Source organism: Petromyzon marinus, chromosome 34 (assembly GCF_048934315.1).
Source record: "Petromyzon marinus isolate PM22_M1 ecotype Great Lakes invasive population chromosome 34, UKy_Petmar_22M1.pri1.0, whole genome shotgun sequence".
Taxonomy (NCBI): domain Eukaryota; kingdom Metazoa; phylum Chordata; class Hyperoartia; order Petromyzontiformes; family Petromyzontidae; genus Petromyzon; species Petromyzon marinus.
In genome coordinates, this window is record NC_133700.1 from 2,182,498 (window position 1) to 2,207,197 (window position 24,700).

General features: G+C 56.9%; 1 protein-coding gene across 1 annotated transcript in view; it reads left to right on the forward strand.

Moving 5' to 3' along the window:
• Nucleotides 1-24,700, forward strand: part of RARB (retinoic acid receptor beta) — a 192,096-nt gene that overhangs the window by 3,476 nt on the left and 163,920 nt on the right. The window contains exon 2 of the mRNA XM_032965369.2: nucleotides 17,343-17,492. The gene's annotated coding sequence lies outside the window, so the exon portion shown is untranslated. The remainder of the gene's footprint in view (nucleotides 1-17,342; nucleotides 17,493-24,700) is intronic.

Here is a 24,700-nt window from a genome sequence, read left to right on the forward strand (position 1 = left end):
TTGGACTTGTTTATCTATTGATTCGCCCCCCCCCCTCCTTGTGGCTGACTGGGCCCCTAGTGCCACATAATCAGCCCCCCCCCACCACCACCATAACTGGCGCCCCTGCATTGATTTAACCCCTGTGTCGTGCCAAGTCCATGTCCGTACGAGCGTTTAAGTTATCCTCCTCTGTCGACTTCCTCAGTAAATGTTGCGCCATTGCCTGACGAGCGGCTGTGTGAGGCAAGAACTCTTTGCAGCTCGTCGCGTTCTGAGCCAGCTCACGTGAAATGCATTCCCGTCAGTAACATACGGTGCACCCCGTATTCTTGTACACGGAAATTGAGTGAGTTTCAGGTCCATACGGCGTACAGCCGTTTTAATACGGGCAAAAAAAATAAAAATCTATATTTGTGTTTCTCCCATGTGATGGGACTTTGTAGGATTGACGTTGAGATTTATAAGGGCCACGGGGTGACCAATAAGGTCTGAATTGGTCTGTAATAAGCTAGGGTACTGATAAGGGGTTGATAGGTATAGAGGATGGACGCGTGCCCTCTCACGGCATCAACGGCTGCCCCTTATCAAGTTCGCCGTGGTGACAACTTACGTGCTGGGCGCGCCGCGTGATGAATTTGTGTGACTCAGCAATCTGCTGACTCATCCATTTGCCACTTGGGGAGGGGGGAAACATTTAGCGGCGTGATAAGAAATGCCATATTTACAGCTGGGCTCGTGAGAATGAGTGGCGGACCTGTGTTAGGCCCCCGCGTTCCCACGCGACCGTCGAACCCGCCGTGTGAATGTGGTGCTGGGGGTGGGGCAGCGTCGCCTCGTGGAAACGCTCCCCCCTCAATCGCCCCTCCGCCCGCAAACCGCCCCCATCACAGCCCATCGCCCCTCCCCCCCAAACCCCCCATCGCCCCTCCCCCCCAAACCCCCCTATACCGCCCCTCCCCCCCAAACCCCTCCCCATCGCCCCTCCCCCCCCAAACACCCTATACTGCCCCTCCCCCCCAAACCCCTCCCCATCGCCCCTCCCCCCCCAAACACCCTATACTGCCCCTCCCCCCCCAAACCCCTCCCCATCGCCCCTCCCCCCCAAACCCCCCATCGCCCCTCCCCCACAAACCCCCCTATAGCGCCCCTCCCCCCCAAACCCCTCCCCATCGCCCCTCCCCCCCCCAAACCCCCCTATACCGCCCCTCCCCCCCAAACCCCTCCCCATCGCCCCTCCCCCCCCAAACCCCCCTATACTGCCCCTTCCCCCCAAACCCCTCCCCATCGCCCCTCCCCCCAAACCCCCCACCCCCCATCGCCCCTCCCCCCCCAAACCCCCCTATACAGCCCCTCCCCCCCAAACCCCTCCCCATCGCCCCTCCCCCCCCAAACCCCCCCCCCATCGCCCCTCCCCCAAACCCCCCTATACCGCCCCTCCCCCCCAAACCCCTCCCCAACGCCCCTCCCCCCCCAAACTCCCTTCCACCCCCCCAAACCCCCCTTCACCGCCCCTCCCCACCAAACCCCCAAATCCACCCATCGCCCCTCCCCCCAAACCCCCCACCGCTCCTCCCTCCCAAACCGCCCCCATCCCCCACAATCGCCTCTCCACCCCAACCCCCCATCGCCCCCCCCCCAAACACCCCCACTGCTCCTCCTTCCAAAACCGCCACCATCCCCCCCAATCGCTCCTGCCCCCCCCCCATCGCCCCCACCGCCCTACCGTGAGGCTCATGATCTCAATTCAGGTTCTTGATTCTGTCCAGGAATTGACGCTGTTTTTGTTTGACCCATTCGTGTTGTCTGCCATTTATTCGGTCTCGTTCTTTCGTTGTAAATAATCGATTCTTCCACGCGTAGGTTTATTGGACAGGGCCAGGCTGAAACTATGCCCCAGGGCGAACTACCCAACCGGTTCTGCACTCACACACATAATAAATTCGCGGTTTTATTGGAAGCTACCGTAAGAATTACCAGGCACCCAATTTCAATAACCTTGCATTCTCGAGTGTTGATTTATCAACGAGGTGGTGAACATGACTGCGGCTGTGCCTAACAGGGTGTTTATTTGTGTTCATGGAGATGCCCCGGAGCCAAGGGTCTGACTCACGGTTTCCTGGAAGTGAGAGTGTTGGAAACTTAGCGCGTTACTAACGGGGCCTCGAACGTTCGTCAGTAAGTTGTATTTCGTGATTCACAATTCCCAGCGTGTTGTGAAATTTACAAAACTTCGGCTGCCCTTTTCGCAGAGGCAACGCAAAGTTGCCGTTCTTGGCACAATAAACGGGACCGAGAGGAGTTTTCATTCGAACATTTGTTAGTGCCTCACTTCTCCCAACCAGCTTAAAAGTCGGTACGAATCTTAACATCGTTCATTGAAGCTCTGTCGTCCCGACAGGTCTGTACCTTTCACCTGAAGACGGCCGCTTGCGTTGTGGCCGAAACGTCGTGATAATTTTATTGTGTTATTTTATTATTTTATTCTCATTCTACGTGACTTTACCGAAAGAACCAAAGAAGAGGATGGGGATGGTTTAGTTTTGTATTTGTTTGTGTTTGGGTGATTTGTTTACCTTGTACTTTGCACTGCCATCATTTTTTTTTTTTACTGTTTGTTATTGTAACGTTCTTACCCGCCCCTGGTGGACATCTTTGAAAAAGAGCTTCATTGCTCATCGAATTCCTCCTGCAGTCTGAAATAAATATTCTGATTCTGTTGGCCTCCCCCGCCGGCCTCACGGAGAGCAGGGCGAGCGAGCACAGCGGCCACTTGCTGCTGCTGCTGCTACTGGCAACTCCCTCCGCCGCTCCCTGCTTCCTGCCGCTCCCCAGCCGAGCAGATCGGCCACCGTGCCGGGGAACCCGGCTACCGGGCCTGCCCATTGCTTGCCGGAGCGACTCTCGTCCAACCAGCGCCACATTCCGTTTGCGAGACGCGCCACAATCCTGCAATCGCACCTCCGATTAGCGCGATTGGCTGCGTGCGGTGTGAAAGAAGTTCAGCGTGCATGCGAACAATCGAGCGTGGATTTTCGACTTGCACCGACGGCGTTATTGCCGGCTGGGGTTATTTACCGAACGCGTTAGGCCGTCACGCATAAATGTATTTGACGTCCAGATAAAATTCCACTGAGGAGTTCTCACCGAAAACTATAAATGGGGCTACATCACCCCAATACTTCATCACCGTGATCCATTGGCTCCAAATCCAGTCCCAAGTCAACGACATAATTGTCCTCACCGTTTTCGAGATTCTCTGTAGACGCAGCTTTGCCCACCCCCTCCCCTCTCTTTCACTCTGCTCCGCGATCCACACACCCTCTGCTCGAGTAGCCAAGACATCTGTTTCTCCACTGCTGCCCGCCGACTTTCCCACCAGCAATCCATCCTTACTGCCGGCCCCCAGCACTGTTGGAGTGGGACGTGCCCGTGATGCACGTCCCACTGTTTTGTGTACAGCGTTTGTTGGGATTCTGTAGCGTTCAGGACAGCGATTCCCGACCTTCCTTGACCCTGCGGGACCACTGTCATCATCAACCAGCCACCGCTTTTCTCGGACCACAATTCGGTAAGATAAAATCAAATCTGGCATATTGTGAGAGAAAAAAAAATCGTATCTGTTACAATTCTGCGCAGCATTACTTTAGACGCTGTGCTGTACGAATCTAAAGGTGTCCTTTCTCAGCGTCGTCCTGCTGCAGTGAGGATGCGTAGTGCTCAGCGGTTGCTGTATGGTCACGGTGGGTGGCGTGCACTCAACCTTCAGAGAGGGAGGGAAGGTGCTCGGAAGAACGGGGGCACGAGGTTTTTTGAATATCGCTCTTGATGTACACGTCTCTGTGCGTTCACCTCTCTTCCACACACCCCCCGCCCCCAAGAAAAATGCCATCATTCAGTCGTGGCATTAAATCGATGGAAACCATTTGCATCTGAAATGCAAGTTGTTTGGGGCTTGGCGTCCACTTACGAACGATCGGCGCAATTATCATTTATTCGGCAACGGCGGCGATGCCTGCCGAGTGCCGAGTGGTCGCTGCGCTCGGGATGATGATAACGTTCCTGACATTGAGACAATTGTTTGAACAAGGTCGCAATGCAAAAAAAACGAATGCTGATTATTCCCACTTGCCTCTTTGAGGAAGGTTAGGATCGATTTTCTCTCTTCCCCCCCTGTGGCTGATAGAGCTGCCGCCGCCGCCGCCACCGCCGAAGGAAGGAGAAATACTCGCACCTCCTCGGGAGGGCGGGCGGCAAATCGATGGGGCCCTCCTCCCGGTGGCGACGCGCGCGGCACCACGATGCCGTGCGGTTAATCAGTCTGGCCGCCGGTGATTAATGCCGATCGCTGCCCTAGCAGGAGCTGCGGGGCTTATGGATTTATTTATTAGCGTTTAGCGCGGCGAAGAGCGGGGCCGGTTGGCCACTCGCTCGCTCTGGGGGGGTTGGGGACCTTCCTGGCGATCGGTGCGTCCCCCATCGGTTCGTGTTGAGCTGTTGGGTTGTTTTTGTTTGAAACCGGACTCCTTGAGATAAATCAAACGCCAGAGCAATTACTCAACAAGGTCCGGCCAATTAGGTATTCGGCCTACTCAATAGCATTAAATGCTTGCTGCTTAGGTACGGCAAACAGGGGCGTTGGTAAGTGAATTCTTATCAGGGAATTCCCAAATTGCTCGTTAAACGGCACACTTTGCTATTGGGGGGATAATGCTCGCCCCGCGTCTCGCATGGGTTCAGAGGCACATTCGCACGTAACTTCACAGACCCCGTACCCACACGCAGCCAGTTGCTGGAGAGCAGACGCTAGCAGGCGGATGACCTTGGAAAACCACTTCTCCACAAAGAGCACATCTGAGCAAATTTCCCTCCTGCTCGCCTCGCGATGCCGCCCAGCTCCCCAGCTTGGAGCTCCGTCTCCCGGGCGGTGCTGGAGTTCCGCGCGTGTGCGACGTGACCTGCGCCCCGCTTTCTCCATCAGACAAAAAGCGCCACGGCTGCGATCGGAAAAGCCACTCGAGTGGCGGTGAGACTCAACGCGATGTTGCGGCGCGCTCGCAGGCTGCTGCCCCTGGGGGCGTCCGTTCGTGGGTCCGCATCGATCCGCCCGTGCGGGCGACACTGGCAGCGACGCCCTGGCGCCCTGGCGCACGAACGCGGTCGTGGCGGAAACGTGCGGCAGCGATGAGCGTCTGGGTGACGACACAAGACGCACGTTTTAAAACTAGCGCCTGGTTGAATTGCTAATTTAACAGAGCGATGAGCAATGGGGGGGGGGGGGGGCGGTGGGGGGTGGGGAAACACGTTTTGACTGCATGCCGCGGTGATGTGTGTGGTTAAGAATGCCCATTAGCTCAAGGCCGGTGCTGTGTGGTTGAGATGAGGCGGTGGGGTAGAAAGCGAGGTCAGGGTGCCACGTTCCCGTGCTCGCCACGCTGCAGACCCCCGCGCACAGTTTCGTGCAGAAAATGCAGCACCCCCCCCACCGCCCCCACTCTCTCTCTCTCTCTGTCTGGTGTGCTCTTGGGTCGTCGCTCTGAAGTCGAGAAGCCTCGGGGACATCGCCGAGAGCGCTGCACGACCAAAAAAAAAGAAACTCAACCTGTGCATGATTTAGGAGCTAATTATGGCCTTGTTTAAAGAGGAGGAAGGAAGCTTTGCTGCGGGATTCTGCTGCCAGCTCCGCTGTTTGTGCGGCGGAGCTGGCACGGAAGGATGGGGAATGTCCCACTTCCCGTCCTGTTAGCGCTCGGCTTCTCGCGTGGCCATGGGGACGCGCACACATAAATCAGTGGCGGATAAAGGCGGGATGTCTGCCGCGCTTGGCGAGTGTCCTGGAAACTGGCCGGCGGCCCGAGCCAGCCAGCCGTCTGGCCCATTTGGTCCCATTTGCTATTTTCACAGCACGGCCCAGCACCGGTAGATCCCGTTTAATGTCGCGCACTGTCCACGTTGATGTATAATTAAACAAACTCGCGACAATCGCGCGCGCGAGTCCACGGGGGGGGGGGGGGGGGGGGGAGGATCGCGTTGCTTAAATTGTGCTGCCCGCATCATAGCTTCGACTGATTGTGCCCCGATTTCTGCGTCATTTCGTGAACGGTGCGTTACAGCGGCTCTTTCACCGTGCTCTCTGAAGAGCGGTTTTCTTTTTTAATTAATGTTATCATTGTAACTATTCATTTTATGGACGCGATGTGCGGGCCCGATACATCGCGTTGTGACGCAGGTACACACGCCGTCAGCATAAGCCGAACCGGTTATGAATAGCAGAGGATAGAAAGATGGGGAAGAATTGAGAGGGAGACTCAAGGTGGTGGGCATGTTGAGAGACAACAGGAAAATTACGTGGGTCAGAAGGTGCAAGTGATGCAAGTGGAAGGAATGAGATCAAGAGCAAGGCAGAAGAAGAGATTGGGGAGGGGGGGGCGATGTGGTGTGATCGGACACGGTGGCCCGAGGAGCGGCAAGAGAGATGGGCGCACGACATGGCAGCGTGGAGAAGCTTGTCAAGGACATCGCACCTCACATAGGTGGGAGAAACGCGTGGAAGAAGAAGAAAGATGGAGGAACGGGCTCGCTGCCCCCAAAACCATACGGGGTCCCACCGAAGGGGGAAACGGTAACGTCTGACAAGTGCTTTAAAAAATAAATCCTCTTCTGTTTAAGGTGCATTGAGCTGCCAACTTTGTGTTGTAATTCACACTGCTGTGTGGGTGTCGTCGTATCGCAGCTTAACAGTAGAGGGTGCTCCCAGCGCTTTCCAGCGGCGACTTGCCCATTCTCAAAGCTCTTGCAGCCGCGCGAGAAATTCTCCCACTGGGTGCGCTTCGCTTCTTCCGCCCGTGCGTGTTCAGAGAGGGCGAGCACACGGAGGTTGGCGCAGCGGAGGGCTTTAAAATCTAATTGTTTAACCCGGGTGAGGACTCGAGAGACCAGGATAATTCTCATTTGCACGAGCGACCTGGGTTAACAAAATAAAAAAAATGAAAAGCAATAAGATTTAAACAATAGCATACGACGTTTCGATTGCAACACAAGCAATTATCATCAGTTAATTTATTTTTCTTTCTACGTGACTTCACCGAAAGAACCAAAGAATAATTCCTGCAGTCACGAAAGCTCCAAATCAAGATTTAAACATTTACAACAACGAAGCAATTTGAAATAGGAGCAAAAAAAGGCACCAAACGGAAGAAAAAAACATTCCAGCAGAAAACTAAAAACGGTGGCCCAACATAAGCCAACATTTGTACACGGCCCTGGTGGACACCTGTGAATGAGGGCAAGCAGGACAAGCGAGCGGGTTCGCTTGCCATTGCCGCTCCTTCCCCGCGCGATCCACCAATCCCACCTTCAAGTCTGCCCTATTATAGCAGGCCTAAACGGCAGCGGTCGCGCGTTAACGAGCAAGTCGGTGACACCCCCCGAAGGCGTCGCTCGTAACAAATCGTTCGTTCGGGCCGTGACAGGGGTCGCCACGAGGCTCCCGTTACTCCACGGCTTAAGCGAGCGGCCCGGTTCAGGGTGGGTGGGGGGGGGGGGTGACACGCCTGTCCGAGCAAAGAAACGTAGCGAATTTTACACGAACGCAGCCGACCAAATATAAACGGGGTTTGCCGTTTGGCTCTTGGGTCACTCTCCGCGGCGGAGATTTGGGCTGACGGCTGAACAGCGGTGGAGGTGGGGGGGGGGGGGTGCGCTCGGGGCGGACATTGCGAGCGGAGGAGCGTGCCCTGGCGCGGCCGCCGTTGTCGGCTGCCATTAACCCTGCGCTCGGCAGATCCCCGCCACCAGCCACCAGCCTTGCCCCCAGCGCTGCGAGGGCGAGAAGATTGGGGTGGAGGGGGCTCCCCGCCTGCCGCGTGCTGGCGCATGTGCGCACGTTGCCCAGCCCTCTTTGTTGCTCCACTGCTGGATGAAGGCTCCTCGCGCGGTTCGTCCAGTCGTGGGAGTTTGTCTCATCGCACGGCGCGGCAGGTCGGTGGATAGAGGAGGCCAGGACCGAACGGTTCGGCTCTCGCTCGCCACTCGTGTTAGCCATGGCTGGGAATTGAACTTGGGTGATCAGATCCGGAGCGCAGTGTGCTAATCGCTCCGCCCATGCAACGTGGACGAATCTAAAATCGCGGATTCTTACGCGGGCGATTTCACGCAAGATCATGAGCGAAAGAAACGGCGTCAATTGATGCGCAATTAAATTTCCTTTACACGTGCGCGTCGGCTGTGCGTACGCGATTCCACAATATGCTTGGTGTTGAAGAGTCGAAAATTAACAAAGCGACTGATGTTTGAGCGTTTCCCTTCGGACGACCTTCCTCCCTCTTAGACATCTTCAGTCATACCTCGCGCGCATGGCGCAAGCCAATCGGAGGCGGCTTGAGTGCCACCAGAGTCGCCCTGGTTCCACGCGGACCGAGAGGCGACGCTTCGGCGGTCCGTATTCACGCGCCCGCACACCACGCGTCGCCTCCCCCCCCCCTGTCGTGGGCGTTTTGGGCATCCTACGATGACGAGCGTGCGAAGTCAATGTGCGTCGATCCGTGTGCCGGGGCCCATCCGCGAGGGTCCGAGTTTAAATTCGTTCGAGGCCTCTCCGCTCCGCCGCCCCCGCCGTGTCTTGACTCGGCATTTTGCGCCGTGGTGCGAAATGCGCTCGTTCTCCTCCCGAGCGAGCACGTGTCCCAAGTGTTCCACGTGTCCCAAGTGTCCCACGCGTCCCACGCGTCCCACGCGTCCCTCGCGATCGCTCGCTCCCCCGCTTGCCCGTGGGGGCGCGCGGGGGGGGGGGGGGGTTCCACCGGAGCGGCAGCAGAGCGCCTTCGCGCCCAACGATCGGAGTCGATTTTAAAGAGGTGGGCAGGTAGGGCTCGGAGGTCAGAGCGCTGAGCGGGCATCGATGACGAGACGCTGTTTTGGTGTAATCCGGGCAGCTGCCGGTGATTAGATCAGGTCATCGGGTGCAGGGAGTCAACGGTTTAAGCCCGGTCACCAATGACAGCAGAATATGAAATAAAATAAACCTAATCACATTGCATTTGTGTTCTTTACTTAATTTAGTTGAATTCCACCTTGGTTAGGGATATGGTATTGGGTTGGCACTTGGCTTAGTGTTAAGGTTGGGTTTAGGGATAGGGTTTGACTTTGGTGATACGGACTGGGTTTTGGGGTTGGTTTCCAGATAGGATTTGTATTAAAGATAGGATAAGAGTTGGGCTTCAGGATAGCATTCAGGTTGGGGTTCAGCTAGGGGTAGGGTTACAGTCCGGGTACCGGTCGGCTGCAGGGATAGGGTTGGATTACAGTCTGAGGTACTGGGGTGCCAAGACCAGGTACTGGGTTAGCAGGATACCAGGTACTGGGGTACCGGGTTCCATAGTTCCGGGGTATTGGGTTCTTTGGGATCGGCGAACCGGGTACCAGGATTCCGGGGAACAGGCATACTGGGGACCATGGGGTACCAGAACCAGACTACCGGGTACCGGTCGGATGCAGTGGTATTTTTCAGAGTGGCAGTGGTTGCTGCTGCAGGCGCTGCTTGTGCCTCCTTGTGACCGGGGATTACGACGGCAGAAGGGGGCCAGGAAACCGTTCGCTCTTTTTTCTCCGTGACCGCGAGGCTCCCAGTGGGGAAAGATCAAGTGACTCATCGTCATCATCATCTCGGATCTAAATCTACTCCCCACTTTTCCGCTTCCACATCCATATGCATGCGGCTGTCACATCAATAAGCACACATTCACAATTATTCTACCTTACAATTGCCATTGTTATTGCACCGTTTGATTTTCCAGTTATTGTCTTGCATCGCAATAACGAGTTGAATAACTGGCAACAGCGAACCTTTCCGGAACTTTCGGTGCCAGCGGCTCGCTCTGTTGCTGCTAATTCAGCACCTTCATCATGTGTATACACAACAAGTCGGCGGTGCCGCATTCCGTACTGTCGACGTATACGCAGCACGACGTCGCGTTGCCTCCTCGCCCGGGAACCGAGCTCTTTGCGGACACGCGAAGCCGTCGGACTCGTGAACGTCACCTGGAAAGTGACGGTCACACACCGTGCGCAAAAAAACTGTTGCAACGTCGTCGGCAGGAGCCCAAAGCCAACGAAACGACGACCCCGCCACCCTCCTCGACGCCTCGTCCGGTCGAGGTCGACTGGCCGAGGGTTTGACGCGGCGCTCGACCTGCACCGCGGGCTGTCCGTGAACGCGCGCGCAGGGGGAGCGCCTGCCCTTGAACTGCAGAGTTCTTGTCGTCTTTCTCGATTCCCGCACAAAAAAAAACGGAGGGGGGGGGGGGTGGTGGGAGGGAAAGGAAACGGATTGATTTACGGCCCGTACCTGCCGGCATTGTGGCATTTTCTCTGCTAATTGTGCCGCGTGTCCTGTTGTGTTCCTCCGGCTACGGGTGCCGCTTTGTGCGGCTCTGCGCCGAAGGGATTTCCAGAAAAATACGCGACGCTCGATGCTCGGCCGAAGTTAAGCGGCCGCAGGGGGCAAATTCATCACGTCCCTTGCGGTCGTCACAGGGGACTTGGGACGGCGCCCCACGCGGAAAGGCCGCCGCCCGAGCGCGATCGTCTTTCCCCGCGTATGGGGGGCGGGGGGGACCCGCGGGACCTAAACCAGAGCCTCTGTCGGGTTGCGGCGTTGGCGGCCTCGACCGTCCCGGCAGCGACCTGCGATGGCGCGGGGCCTGCGCCCCCGGGGCCACGGCCACAAAATGTGGATAAAGGGAACGCGAGGACGGACACGTTGCTTGTCCCCCCCCCCCCCGTCCGATTGGCCGCTAAGGCGCGCGAGGTGCTTTTGACGGAACGATAATGAAATAAAGCAACGAATATGAATGCAAAAAAAACAAATATTTAAGGTATGCGTCTCTCTCGCGTCCCGAGGAGGAGCAAGAGAAGGGGTCTAGGAGGTGGAGCTCGCTGGTGCTTGCTTCATCTCGCTGCCAGGGGCGAGTGCCCCGGGCCGGACACGCGGATGTTTTTTTTTTCAAAGTTGGAGATTAATTTACGGTGGTGTTGAAAACTCGATTTAGCTTGCGTCTCTTTCGGACTGGCCGGGAGCCACGTGCGGCTCGCAAACCGCAGGTTGGCACCTCGCTGACACTCTCGACTGCGGTGGCTTTTCAGGCCTGAACGCGCAGCACGGCCGAGCCAGAGGTTTATTTCTAGGGGCCGTCCATAAAGGACGTGACGCGGTTTTGGACGATTTTTGACACCCCCCCCTCCCCCCCTTCGTCACACGGCGTCACAAAAAGTCAGACCCCCCCCCGCCCCTCAAATATGGCGTCACAAAGCTCTGCCCTCCCCCCCCAAAAAAACATGCTTCAAATAGCTTTAAACTATTGTCATTGTAATGCGTATTTAATGTGGCGATGCACTCTGATGTTGTAGGAGAAAACATTTATTAAAAAGTCTATTTAATTAAGTAGAACGTGTTGTCTATATTTATTTAAAGTTGCGCATTTTGATGTGACGTCACATTTCTCAACCCCCCCCCCCTTGTCACACATCGTCACAATTGTCTGATCCCCCCCCCCCAGGTGCGTGACGTCATTTATGGACGCCCCCCTAGCGGTGCTAGTAACGTTGAGAGCTTTGCTCGTCAGGCCTTACTTACGCCCCATAACTCAGTGCCCTGACGTCGCAGTGGCAATTTGCTCCTTCTGCTGCGATTTTGATATACGAATGTCCATTACGCAGTAGAGTGCCGTGGTCAACGAGCGGTGTCATGGTTGTTGTTTAATCGGAGCCACCTTGCAGCTGAACGGGATAGGCACGTTTACGATTCTGAGCGTTGACTTGGTGGCAGGGTGGCGCCGAGGTGGAAATTCCCATCGCTCACAGCAGTTAGAACCTGGGGTCGATTTCCAACACGGGCGCTCATGGGTTTCCTCCGGTTCCTCTGATTTACTGCGTAGGATTTCGCAGGTTCGTGCCGCGCAGCGCCCTCCGTTGTGCTTTCTGGTCGCACCGCACGCCGGCACCTTCGGAGACACGCGGAGCGAAACGTCGGGACATCACGCCGAACGACTCGCGCGGTACCACCAGAAGTCTCGACAGAGCTTCGTGGCCATCGTTAGGACAACGTCCGAGGCCCCGCCGCTGCTGTGCCCTATCACCAGGCCACGTCCGAGCCGTGCGTGTGCAGTGCGCGGTTCGGCGAGCGCGTGTCACGATGCCCCCGGCTCGTTTACGTAACGGGCTCCAAACTGACGTGTGGGGGGGGCGTGGGTCGGTGGGGAAGGGCTAACCCCGTTCAGAAACACAAAAGGGCCTCTCTTTCGTGTTGCAATTGGAGCGTGAAGTGGTTATCTGCGATGGGAATGGCTCCGCTGACGGTGCGATTCTGTGTGAGTGCGTGCGTTCGAAGTTGCGCGGAGTGGTGGCGCGGTGGATCAGAGCAGCGACCGCGGTTTTAAATCCTGGCGATGGATAACTTCAGGTGCAAGTGGTACTCTGAACTAAGCCTGGATCTCCCCCCTCCCCATGGTCAACTCAGCTTCAATTGAGTACCTGGTACAGAGTTGTGAAGTTCACAACGTAGAGGACAAAGGTGGCTGCGCGTGGTGCTCGCAGCACCACCCACTCGTGCGCCGTTGTTGCCCTTAAAATATTCTTGATCAATTGCGCTGAGCCCAACAGTCTGCATGGTTGTGCGGGATTTTTTTATTTTTGTTATTTTATCATTTCTAAGTAAGTTAACCGTGTGTGTGTGTGTTGTGATGTTTTTGAGTTACCTGGCCTGCAGAGAGACGCGTCAGTGTTTTCTCTCCTCCTCCTCCTCCTCCTCCCAATGGCTCCGCTGGCCTGCACTCTATGTGCTCTGCCTTGGTGGGTGGGGGTAAGTGCAGGTGGCTGTGTGCCCAGGACTAGCACACCGTGTACCCGTCCACCCTGGTGAGTTGCCTTCCATTTACAGCCTCTTTGGCGAGAGCTGAGAGACAGAGAGAAGAAAACGCAAAACGATTTTGATTGCCCACTTCAGATGCCCTAAGGCCTCCCCGGGAGAAACTTGGATCGAGCCCAGGGGCGGGTGCCACACCAACGCGAGCTACGGCTATGCCCCCTGGGTGCCGTGGATGCCTTTCCGTGAAGACGGTTGCCGCCCAATCACCCGCTCGCCACCCGTAGCGTTTGAATGGATCTGAGCCGAGCGAGCTCGGTGGCTTATTTTTTATTTGGTTGTTTCAGTAAAGCTGGCGGGTCGTTGGGTTCGTACGGTTCCACCTTCTCCTTGCTCTTGGCTGAGCCGTGCATTGTGGGGTAGGGTGATGTCGTCAACGAGCATAAAGCATCACGCGATCTCCGATCATCCTGCTGATGCGCTTCTGCGTCCGTCTGGAATGCTCTTTCTTCCGATAGTAGGAAGCCGCTGGAGCTGTGTACTATTTAAATCTAGATTTAGATCTGTTTTTTTTGCGTGTGTTTATTTCGTTGTCCTTCCCCCGTACTTCCGATTATCACGGTTGGCTCCGTACGGCGCGAAAGAAGTTCAATGTACGTACGTACAGAGTGCCGGACGGAACGGGTGCCAGGCGCCGCGTGGGCTACACGCCTGGGCACAGATGCGGTACACGCCACTGGCACGTATCCATGGGAACCTGTCCTGCTCTGTGCTCTCATTTGTGCATTCACGGTTCAGGCGGTTGCTTTTTTTTACTGCCTTCATTCCTTATTAGAAAAGTAGAAATATATTGGCGAGCGAGCAGAATATTGTGCCCAGGCGTCGTGGGTTTTTTCTTTACGGCGCGGCTTGCGTGCGGGACGTTGGGATGCGCGGGGGCCCGTGGTTTAATTGTGACGGATTGTGGGCCGCGTGTTTCCGCTCGGCGCATTTATTTCCGTGTGGAAACGACTCCTCGACGGATGATTTGGTTCAATCCGGCACGGCTCGACCTCCGAGCTCCGAGGCTCGGTGAGACCTCGTGGCAGTCACGGAGAGCTGGGTGGGCGAGTCGATTAGGTGCAAACAAATTGTCATGCCACTGCAGTGCTTATTTTGTGGTCGATTTGTCAGGCCTCTTTTAACGTTTCAGTCACCCCCACATCCTGCCTCAGCAAAGGCAGGAAACCCCCAATAGCCACGCCCAGCGTGACGCAGCTGACGAAGTCGATGGCATCGCCAAGCGCAGCCCATCGTCTCCTGTCCAGCGGCACACGTGGGAACAAAGGCGAACATTTTTTTTATTGTCCAAATATTTTCGTGTTATCCGATCAATGGAGCGAAACCGGTGGTCGGTTACTCAAATAATCGGACAGCTCAGCTGTACGGTCGGGTCCCCAGGTACTCGCAGGGGGGCTTTGTGCAAGCACGCGGACACAAACCAACACACGCGCATCGCTAAGAAAGGGTTACGATTGGTTTCTTGTCACCCTTAGGGAGGGCCAAACTCTTCCCAACGGTGATCACTGAGCGCTCCGTCACGCAAAGTCACCGAGGCGCTCGTCGGCAGAAGATAAAGATGGCTATGGCGCACTGATGATTCCTAACAAAGGATGAGACCGGTAGAAAGTCGCCTCGTTGTCCTGCTTTTGTCGAAAATGATACGGCCACAATTGAGACTTTTTTTTTGAGTTGGTGGTCTTAACAAGGCTGTGCGCAATATACTCGTCGTATAGTGATGTCACGTAAGACGCAAGGCATGATGGGAGGACCGATCCGATGGTCACGATCGTGTCTCGTGCGGTCTCGAATTGGCCTATTGTGTACGTTGTTACGCTCACGCGTTGCATCGTTATTACACTTGACTTTACACAGAGGCTGAATGTATACAAACGACTCTTGGGTTACAGTTAGCACGAGTGAGCAAATGACTCTGCTCAGGTCTGTTTACTTGCGGATTTATCTTGCGTTGTCCTCGTGCGGAAAGCCATCGCTAACCCTCCCCACCCAGAGGATTAATTTATTGTGCCGCTCACCCACTTGTCCCCGCAAGTGGCCTGAAATTCCAGGAAAATCGACAGCACATACGTGAGATTGCGTCACTCGCAATCGCTCATGGTCAGTGCTGTCGTCTCTGAGTGACTAGGGGGAAAAAAGTATATATGTGCGGTGACGTCATAATAATAACAATTCTATATTTGCTAAAGTGAATATAACGCACTAATTGCGATTGTATATTATTCTCCTGTATCAATTAGCGGTGTGTACATGAGAGCTTAATTTTAAATCGATGACCGCCGTGGCGTAAAAAAAAAGATAAGTTAGCGCCAATCATGATTTGTGAATGCGGCCCTCGCCCACTGCACCTCCGGTGTGGTTCAGCCACGTCCGACACGGTACACGGCGGGCAAGGCTGACCGACCACACGCTCGCTCAATCGCGTCGTGGGGGGGGGGGGGGGAGGTGGGCAAATGATTAATACCGCCAGTACATCGACACTTTGTATTTCAAATGCTCCTCAATGGCAGCGTAGTTACGAGGCCCATTCACGGGGCGGCTTTGGGAGCGGAGAGAGTTCTAGCGAAAGCCATGGGCGGCGTCAGAGCGGCGTGCGCTTAGAGGGACGGCGGTGACGCCACGCTCACACGCGTCCGGGGTTCTTCGCTGGTAAGGGGGCCGCACCTGCGGTGGCCCATCCATCATGAGGGCCACTTGCACCCCCCACCCCCCCGTTCACTGGGAGGAAAGCGATGTTTTCTCAGCCTTCGGGCCGGGAGGGCAATGGGCAGATGAAATGCTGGGCTGACCTTTTCATTTGACCACATCTCAAACCGCCCCCCCCCCCCGGCCTGACACACTCGCAGCTCGGTGTGAGAGGGAAACGCTCCCTTGTACACGGCCCGAGCTCAGCCCATGTGGCTGCTGCTGTTGCTGCTGCTACGCCTACGCGCATTCGTTATTGACGCGCTGCAAATTGATGCGGGGCATTGGCAGTCGTTGGGGTAAAAGACAAGTTCATCGACGTTCACGGCAGAAACTGCCGGCGGAGTGTTTGATATCCACAGGCAAAACAGAGCGGGTCTTGGTGTTGCGTCTCTCCAAAACACACCACCCCCCTCTCCCCTACCCCATGGCGTGTTTCCTCGGAGAACAAGGTTGGGATTTCTGGTGAACTTTGACCCAGGAGAGGCCGCGTCCCCCCACCGTGCAATCGAATCGAGCAAATCGTGATCGCTCATTGGTGGTCGCCTCGCCAAGTCCTAACCAGACCAGACCCCTCCTTGGCTTTTGAGATCTGTGGCCTGTAGCTGCGCTGCTACCGCTGACCGTCGGATTATCCACTTCATGTGGAATCACTCAGAGGAATCGCAGCCCCTCCCCCTCATCCCGCGAGCCCTTCCGCCCATGGGGGTGGCTTCCAGCGCCGCACACCGTGGGTGGCACCTGGGATGCATACAGACGCACCCGCCATGCTCCACTCACTGCCGGTGTGTGTGTGTGCGCGCGCACGGGTGTACATGTCTTGGTGGGTGTGTGTGCATGCATGGGCGTGCGTGCGCGTGCGTTTGTCATTTAAATGAGTCGCGTACACACACGCGTGGTGCTGGCCACCCACCCACTCCGGCTCGTGTGCCGTTCCGGCCTTCATTGGTGCTGCCCGCTAACAGCGCTCGCCCCAACAGTCTGTTAAGGCTAGACGGGGGATCTTTGCGCGTATGTGACTCAAATGAGTACCTGGTGTGGTGTGTAAACATTGCCACTAGCGAGACAAAGGCGGACGGTCCTGCTGCTCGCTATCTAACCCTCCTCGTGTGCCGTGCCGACCTTCATCGGCGCTCGCTAACAGCACTTGCGCCAACAGCCTGTTAAATGCAACCTTGGGGGGATCTTTGTCTCCGCATTTCGTTCTCCATCTCAGCCCCGTGCTGTGAGGTACAGTGGCATTGTTTTGGCTGCTCTGATGGCCTGGTTTTTCTTTCTCTTTTTTTTGCGCGGCGCAGTAATTAATTGTGCCGCACGCATTTACACCCAAGCGGCACCTTCGCCTGGAGTTGTGCTCCCCCTCTCTCTCTCTCTGTGCAGCGCGACCGATTCACGGGGACACGCGCAGCGAGCTGCCTGCCCTGCGTCTCCTCATTTTCCCTGGGGACGACGCGGGGGGGTGGGGGGAGACGGCGGCTCGCCGCTCGCGCCGATCCCCGCGCGGTTCGCCAACTCCGCCGGACGGAGATGGTGGGGGGGGGGGTGGTCGCGCAGATTCCGTTGGGGCCCCACGCTGGGCCCGAGCGGGCCAACGAGGGGAGGATGAGGTTGGGGAGGGAGGGGAGAGGGCGCTGGGAGCGATGGATGGGGTGGTGGGGGTTGGGGGGAGAGCTGCGTTAGTCTCGGTGGGGGTAGGAGAGAGGCTCTCCCCGCGGAATGGGATGCATCACTGACACGTGTTTCATCTTGTTTCATCCCCGAGGGATCGAGAGAGAAAACGCAGGCAGGTGAAGGGAGGAAATCGTGCTTTTGACCTCTGAATGCCAGACCGGGATCGTGGCGGACGGCTGGAGACGGACTATCAACCCCCACCGCTGCTGCAACAACAACGTTTCTCTGAGACGTCGCGCAGGTGAGCGGCGCGGGCCCACCTGCGCGAGGAGGCCGAGCGGCGTTTTACGCGGAGGATGGCGACGCGGGCCCAGGCGTGGCCGCCGCTGACGCATCGCGAGGATGATCGATGCTCGACTAACGGCACGGACGGGATCATTGGCCGCCAGCCAGAGCTGGCTGCTGACTTGAAGTCGCCAAACCGAGTGGAGCTGCGGAGCTCCGTGCCTAGTGGAGCTCTGTGCCTAGTGGAGCTCTGTGCCTAGTGGAGCTCTGTGCCTAGTGGAGCTCTGTGCCTGGTGGAGCTCTGTGGCTGGTGGAGCTCTGTGCCTAGTGGAGCTCTGTGCCTAGTGGAGCTCTGTGCCTGGTGGAGCTAGGAGCTCTGTGGCTAGTGGTGCTCTGTGCCTGTTGGAGCTCTGTGGCCAGTGGAGCTCTGTGCCTAGTGGAGCTGGGGAGCTCCGTGCCTAGTGGAGCTCTGTGGCTAGTGGAGCTCTGTGCCTGGTGGAGCTCTGTGCCTTGTGGAGCTGGGGAGCTCCGTGCCTAGTGGAGCTCTGTGGCTAGTGGAGCTCTGTGCCTGGTGGAGCTCTGTGCCTGGTGGAGCTGGGAGCTCTGTGCCTAGTGGAGCTCTGTGCCTGGTGAAGCTCTGTGCCTGGTGGAGCTCTGTGCCTAGTGGAGCTCTGTGCCTGGTGGAGCTCCGTGCCTGGTGGAGCTCTGTGCCTGGTGGAGCTCCGTGCCTGGTGGAGCTCCGTGCCTGGTGGAGCTCCGTGCCTGGTGGAGCTGCGCGTGACACGAACTCGTACGGCTGAACCCAAGCGGCAATCCCCGTCGCCGCACGGGACTCGAACTGTGTCGGCGGTGCCCTGGGGGCAGGCGGGCGGCCTCCCTCACGGCAATGATCCTGGAAGGAGCCCGGCGCCCTCCTCATCCCCCGTGTTCACAACTGCATCCACGGCGCGCGCCGCCCCCGGATGGATTCATCTGTCAGCGGCCCCGGACCTCATTTACCCCTTCTCGGTTGGCGCTCTTATTGCGTTTGTATGGATCGGAGCGTGGCGTATCAACCCCCCCCGCGCCACCGCGTGCCCGCCGTCAACCCCCCACCCCCCCTCCCCTTCCCGGGGGGGGGGGGGGCACGGCGCGCCCCATTGTGTGCCTCCGCGCTCGACTTAAAAGCCGCCCATTTATCATCGGACATTTTTTCTGGTTTTGTTTTGTTTGACCTGCGAGGAGAAAGGTGATTTATACGGGGGGGGGGGGGGGGGTGGTGGTGGTGAGCGGGGGGGGGGGTGGTGAGCGGGGGGGGGTCAGAGGTCGCAGAGGTGGGTGTCTGCACGGGGGGGGGGAGGGGGGAGTCTGTGAGGCTCCACAGCCGGGGCCCTGAGGAGACGGGGGTGGTTGCCGGGGCGGAGGCAGATGGACACCGGCACATGTGTCCGTTTATTTATTTATTATCACCGAGCACCAACATTGCCGGTCACTTATTGATCCCATTATTCCCCGCCTGTTCCCGGCGGCCTCTGCGCGTGTGATGTTCAACATTCTTCTGTTGTCCGCAATCGGGAGTCTGTTAGCCCCCCCCCCCCGCCCCATCGCCACCGCCAATGGCTTGAGACGTCTCTCTCTTCCCCCCTGGAACCTGCGATGAACCTGTAGTTTGAGAATTGCGTACAAGGACACACTGTCATCCTCAGTCGGCACACACAGCCACGGTTTGTGATTGCTTCGGGCTCAAGTCTTTCAAGTCTGGTACTGTTGAACGAGGTGTGAATTGAGAAGCCTCGATGGCTCTCATTTGCAAGAGTGACCTGGGGCGCGTTAGCCTGCCAGTAGGGAGCCGTGATTTTCTCCCCATGGTCGCGTGGATTTTTCTCCGGCCCCTCCGGTTTTTTTTTCCCCTTCCCATTTCGAATCAACGTCCACGCGTTGAGGGTATTTGGCCGCGATACATTTCCGCGAGATAATCGGCCACTTCGTTGAGCAATCGTTTGTGGTGGCAAGGTCGCTTCGGAGAAAGAGATACGCAGCTCAGTGCGCCTTACCTGGTAAAATAAAGTGAAGTGAGCGTTCTGCTCTGTGTGCGCGCGATCCAACTCGAGTACATTTTGCGGTGTGATTTTTTAATTTGCCAAATTTTTTTGAGCCCGACGCCGGCACACGTTGGCCTCCTCTTGCACATGACGTCGCGGGTGAAGATTTAACGTCCGCTGTGATGCACACGGCCGCATATCGTTATTATCGTGGTTATTACACCCGCGGTAATAATCAGGACGGGTGCTGCTGGGTTTTAAGCCGTGAACCCCTGCGCTGCTGCAAGGCCACATCACCGATTGCTGCGGGCTCATGCTATATAGGGCCCCCCCCCACCCCACCCCACAGGAGATTTTTGCTTTATTATTATTGGGTTGGAGTATGGGAGTGCCACGTGCTGCGAGGTTCTCTATTTGTGGGGGCACAATCATCCCGTGTGTCGTGAATGTTTCGGTTTTGAATTGTTAATAAGCGCAGCCCTTTACCAAGGTTGCTGCTGAATGAAGGCCTCCCCGCGGGGCTCCGTACATTGGGGATTGTTTGATTATACTTCACCGCACTGGACAGGGCGGGTTGGCAAAAAAGGGGGCTGGCCGCGACAGGCTCAGATATCACTCGCCACTGGTGGTAGGCATGGCCCGGAATCAAACTAAAGTGGCTCGGGTTCGCAGTGGCGCTCAATGAATTTTTGACTGGAGGTGCATGTGAAGCCAACTCTGAAATTCACCTTGGTTTTTTGTTCATGGAATATTTAACCTGGAAGATGCCTTAAGAGAGAACATCTTGCTTGCTGAAGGTGTCCAGGGTTCAGGTGTGGGCGACCACGGTGGGGAGATGTTCACTACCTCTGCCTGGTCGTGGGCCCGATCCCGACCCTGACGCCTGCTGCTCTGTATTTGGAGTTTGCGTGTTCTCCCCGTGGTCGCGTGGATTTTTCTCCGCGTCCTCAGGTTTTTACCTCCACATTTATAAACATGCTTTGAGATTATTTGCCTGCTGTGAATGTCCACATGATAAGCCACTTTGTTGAGCTATCATTTGTGACCCGGTCGCACCTGATAACTATCTCTATAGCTCAGCGGGGCTCACCGAGTAAAATACAAATAGTTTAGTTTTAGGTCGAAGGTCATCCACATCACGGGCTAAGTAATCGAATTGCGTAGTTTCTCCTTCGTACAACTGATATTAGCCAAACATCCCAATGCTGCAAAGCTAGCCGCAAATTACTCAATAGAGATTATGCACGGCATCATAACCCCCCCTTACTGCGAAACAAACATTGGCAGGACCCTCCTGATAAAATAGTCTTGAGACTCTACTCGGTGAGGCTTAACTGAATAGACAAGTCTAGTAAGTCGCGTGGATTTCACCACATGCCACTGTGCCCGTGGTCATTTAACCATAGACGTTACAGAGATTGCGCCGTTTCTATGGCCCCTCCGCAGATGTATACCCCGCGAAATTCACAATTGTTAAACCATAGCGGATAAAGAGACTCTGCTGGGTGTCGCGTGCATAATGCGCTGTTCCACGAGCGCAATCGCCGCAGCGAACCTTCCCGCCCCATCTTACGTCGCTTCCAAAGGCCACTGTTATTGCCGGCCTCTGACCGCGCCTTAACGAATTGCAGCGGTGTACTCGGTTCTCCTCGCAGGTCAAACAAAACAAGAGCTGTGACGTGGGCCCGGTGGGGTCGGCCGTTACGCGCGGCACCAAACGAATCATCGTCGGTGTCGAGCCAATCGCAGCCGGGCCGCGCGGGCGCGGTGAGGCACGTGGCCCCGGCCCCATCGCCACGACGACGGCTTCCGAGCTGACGTGCGCATTGGTAAGGGAGCGCACGCTGTGTGTAATATGATGCAGGAGGCGCCAGTGGCCTTCTCCCCGTGCTCTGCCGGATTCAGTGTCACGCTCCGTTGGCGATTGGACCGAGTGCGAAGCACTCGCTTCAGAACATTTAGGTTTTTGGATTGTCACAGATGAATGCCTTTACCTAACGTACATTCTTGCGTATGTTTGTGCACAATATCAGCTTCGTCACCCTTTTTTTTTACGACATCGTTGGAACTCACTTCTGTCACCCACTCGTGAGAAACGCGGCGCCGAAATTAGGAAATCACGCTTTCGGATGCACGCCTTCCAGCCTCAACGAACAACGCCTAATCTTCGACGCACCTCCCCACGAGAGCACCCATCCGTACCGCTCACGTGCCCGGTGGCGAAAGCCGCTCGCCGCGGGGTTCGCTTCCCGCGGGGAGGGACGTCACGAGCCCGGCGAGCCCGGCGAGGCCGCGGGGCGCGCCGCCGCAACTCGCTTTTTTCCCCGCCCCCCCCCCCCCCCCCCGCGTTGCCGCAACGCCTCCGGCCGCGACCCCGGCGTCGGCTCCCGTCAGTGTCGAGCGCGAGGAATGCTGATTGGATTGCCCTTCCGTTTTAGGCAATTGAGCGAAGTGGCGTCGTTTCCGGCGCGCCCCTGCGCATTAGCTCCGTGCTTAAGGCCAGGGTCACGCTGCGCCGGGGAGCGGTTTTGCGGACTCGGTGAAGCGTTTGTTCGCGGCGGAATTGCATCGGGCTCACGGCCGTAGCCCTTTCAGCGTGGGGAGCGGTTGGTGGAGCAGCGGTCCGCTGTGCTGCGCCACAAAACCGGCGACCTGAGTCAAATTCCCGCTCACGATTATTTGAATTGGTCCGGTGGCCTCCCTTCGACGGACTCAATTGGGTACCTGGTGCGATATGTAAATACCGCTAATGGGGAGACAAGGGCATGGTTGTGGCCACCCACCCCGTCGTGTGCCGTTCCAGCCTTCATAGGTGCTTAAGGGTATACAGGGGTCTTTGTCGTAACTTTTTTTGTATTGAGCCACCAGACGAGAACAGGAAGTGTACCCGGGGCCCCAAGCTCAGGGAGGGCCCCCCCCACCTCCCCCCCCCCCACCTTCCCCCCCACCTTCCCCCCCCAAGAAAAATTACGTAAAATATTCATTTCGGTCCAGTCTCCAACAAATTAATGTGCGAAAGCGTACGGCTGGTAAATATTATAACACTGGGCACAATCTTGGCCGAGGGCAAAGTTGTTCCCTTTGATAACGGCGACAGGGAGACGAGGAGGGTTGGAGCCCACCACAGGCAAAAGCTTCTCATGTACCGGGGCCCCCACTTGGCTCTCGATGGCCCCGGCTCCGCGAGCCCGCTACCTCGTTAGGCACCTAATGGGGCGTTCCCTCTCCGTGGAGCAGCCCAGCTGGGCTTAATTCGCCTCGACCAGCCTCTGGTCTTCCCCGCGGTCGCGTTTGCTCGTCTCGGCGGGGGACCCTTGCGGTTGCGATGTCACGTAAATCAAGTTTGGTTCCGCGCGAGTGGTTGACGCTGGGGCCGAACGTCGCCGCGTTTTAACCCTTATCCCTGGCGGTAGCGAACTGAAACCGTCTCCTTATGTCCACCGATCGCGGACGACAAGAGCACGTGGGTCAGCAAACAGATGCACAGGGGAGACATCAAATTGGCTGTGAAAGGAAACTAAGTGGGCTTGGGGTATGACACACGATGGCTGGAAGGGATGATGTGCCGATGTATGTACGTTGAACTTCTTTCGAACCGTACGTAGCCAACCGTGCTAATCGTGCTAATCGCACCTCCGCTGGATGAGGCTGTTGACAGAATGGCAGCCAAAGGAGAGGATGCACCCGACAGAGAACCCACCACGGAGATGGAGCGATGAGATCAGTTCGCGCGCGTGAGCGAAGTGGGTCGTGGCATCGCGCGGATCGTGAGGGACTGCGATGGCTTTGGGAGGCCTTCATCTATCGGTGGATGGAACACGGTCGATGATCACGACGATGAAGCGGACAAACACTGGGCACACCGAGACAAATAACAAAACAGTTCATCAAATTCTCCGAGGTGGAGGGGGCAGTGAAGCGTGGCCACGTGACGAGGCGGTCGCGTGGCCCTGGTGGAGGCCGCCCTCCCTTCGGCGGCGCGGACTGACGACGGCGGCCGGCGGCCCCTCCCACTGGCAACCGCTTTGTGTGGGGCAGGGAGGGGGGCTTTGAGTGGAGGGGGGAGGGCGTGAGAGGCGAGGGGGGGGGTGCAGTGGGGTGGGGGCGCCGATAATCCGATGTGATCTCCGGGATCACGTCCCGCTTCATCCCCTGCTGCTGTACATCACTGTATTAGACGGTAAATCTGAAGGGGAGCGCATCTGCGCTGACGTTTCATATAGTCCTAGCCTGATATTAGACGCGGATGAAGAATAATAAAAAAATGATTAACTACTCTTCGCGATGGTGATGAATTGATAATGCGTATATATATTTGACGATTCTAAAATGCACGTTAATACTCGAAGGATGTTAAATGGTGAAAGCCGTACCTTAAAATCCCTCGCTAAGCGAGGAGGCATTTATAACTTTAGAGTTTTATGTGGCCATGAAAATGCATTGGCATTTTGTTGGGATTTATTCTATTATTTTCCATAAAACTTTTTTTTTCCCGTACGACTTCCAACTCCGCTGTAATGGCTCAGCCCACCGCCCACGCAAATTGCTTCTGGCATCGGCTCGGGCTGAATGAGCCCGTGGATTGAGACGCGCGACAGCTCCCCAAACTCCTCCGCCTCTCGTGCCGACGGTCCCGGCGCCGTGTAGCCGGTGCGCTGACCCCCTAACCCCGCAGCTCCCGGGGACTCGCGCGCCGAGGGCGTTCGCCGCGAGTCCCGCGGCCACGGACGACGGCGCGAGCGGCGAGTTTTGTTTGCCAGTGCCCGCCCGCCTTCACAGCAGCCCACGCAGAAAAAACAACGCCGCTTGCGTCTCGGCCGTGAGCTCGACAATTTTGAAAACGTCGGCTCCAAAACGGTAAATGCCGCGGCGAGCGGAGCACGAGGAGGCCTTGCCGATTCGGTGCTGGCACGCTCGGATGGGGGCCGCAAATCTACCGTGCGACGCAAGGCAGGGGCGGGGGGCGGGGGGGGGTCGCGTCGTTGTGTCGACGTTTCGGCCACGAGCTTCACCGCCACCGCCTTTCAGGGCGAAGGTTGAGGTAGGCTTGGCGATACAGCGGATGGTGCAGACGCGACTTGAGGGCGCGCGTTGCCTTTGCTTACAGCGTGCGGTTGAGACGAGATAGTGTGCCTGGTTATAAATAAACGATTGGGCAGTGAATTAATGGGCTCGTGCTGGCGAGCGTGTGGCCAACCCACGC